This window comes from Suricata suricatta, chromosome 10 (genome assembly GCF_006229205.1).
Source record: "Suricata suricatta isolate VVHF042 chromosome 10, meerkat_22Aug2017_6uvM2_HiC, whole genome shotgun sequence".
Taxonomy (NCBI): domain Eukaryota; kingdom Metazoa; phylum Chordata; class Mammalia; order Carnivora; family Herpestidae; genus Suricata; species Suricata suricatta.
The window spans coordinates 213,846-215,374 of NC_043709.1; the positions used below are offsets into that span (position 1 = coordinate 213,846).

The 1,529-nt window shown below is 59.5% G+C and overlaps 1 protein-coding gene across 1 annotated transcript in view; it reads left to right on the forward strand.

Moving 5' to 3' along the window:
* The first annotated feature begins 981 nt into the window (after positions 1-981).
* Positions 982-1,529, forward strand: part of SYCE3 (synaptonemal complex central element protein 3) — a 21,575-nt gene continuing 21,027 nt past the window's right edge. The window contains exon 1 of the mRNA XM_029955205.1: positions 982-1,107. The gene's annotated coding sequence lies outside the window, so the exon portion shown is untranslated. The remainder of the gene's footprint in view (positions 1,108-1,529) is intronic.

Below are 1,529 nucleotides of genomic sequence, written 5' to 3' on the forward strand. Positions count from 1 at the left end.
GTGTTCAAAACTGAAGTTCACAACCTTTCAAATCCATTTCTCCCCCACTGTTTCCCACCTCAGCCAGTGATCACCCTCCAGCCAGCCACCAACCCATTCTTCCTTTCTTCCTCACTTCCCACATTTCCAAGCCCTGTCAACTCTACCTTCTAAATGGCTTTTACTCTGGGTACTTCCCTACACCATGACCACCACCACCCTCCACATCACCCACATCTCCAACCTCATTCTCCCATTGTGCCATCTCTCCCTCCAGCAGCCAGAGAGATCGCTTCACCATGTCATTCCTCTGCCTCCCATCTTTCCCAGGTGCCCTCTAAATAAAGACCGAGCTCCTTAGACTGGCCTGTGGAGGTGTGAGCAATCTCTCTGGCCTCCTCTGGACCACAGCTTAACGTGAAGCCCATGTAGAGGTTGAGCAGTTCTCTTGCCTGTCCTGACTTGGGGGTATGTGCTTCCACCGCTTGGAGGCCAGTGATGTCAGGCTTGGCTGGAGCCAGAGCTCACACTCTTTGCTATTGCACGTACTTCTTTGGTTTCCGGCTCTGTAGCACAGATGCGACAATGTCTGCCAGCACTGTAGCTGTCAAGACCGAACATATTTGGGCGTTGAGCTAATTGAACAAATGTTTACTGGCACCTGCTGTGCCAAGTGCTGTCCTGCACACTGGGGGCACAGTGGTCAAGCAGACAGGGCCCTGAGTGCACGGCCTTACACGCATGAGCCACAGAGAGAAACACAATGATCAGGACCGCCACTGGACCCTCGCTCCAATTCTACTCTCCCAGACCTCAGCTAGTGGGTCCTCAGTCTGCGACCCAGAATCCCAAGTGCGGGACAAGCCGGGGACTACTCCGCCCCTTCCGCTCCGGAGAGCAGCCAATGAGACCTGGAGGCTGAGACTCCGGCAGAGCCAGAGGTGGGTGCATTCACGTGTTTGCGGCCCCGCCCCTTCCGCTCGGGGAGACTGGCCAATGAGGGCGAGAAGCCATTTCTGGGGGCGGGTCTGGTAACGGAAAGGGGCGGGGTGCCTTTCGGAACTTGGACCTTGTGTCCCAGGCCACGGAGGTGGACAGCAGTCCCGACGCGAGTGCAGGCGGTGGGAGGTGAGCCACGCCCTCTCTGCGCACCCTGACCCCCGGACCGCGGCGTCCCCAGCTGTGCCCGCAGCCCCACTCCTTATCGTGACTCACCCACCTCGCCCCCGCACCCCACCCATCCCCGTGTCATAGACCCGCCCGCCCCGCCTCTCACGTGTCTCCTCGCCCTGCCCACTCCACCCCTCACGTGTTTTTGCCCACATACCCCACCCTTCACGTATTTCTTTGCCTGCCACACCGCACCCCTCACGTGTCTCCTCGCCCCGCCCACCCCACTCTCACGTGTTTCTTCAGCCCGCCCACCCCACCCTCACGTGTTTCTTCAGCCCGCCCACCGCACCCTCACGTGTTTCTTCAGCCCGCCCACCGCACCCTCACGTGTTTCTTCAGCCCGCCCACCGCACCCTCACGTGTTTCTTCAGCCCGCC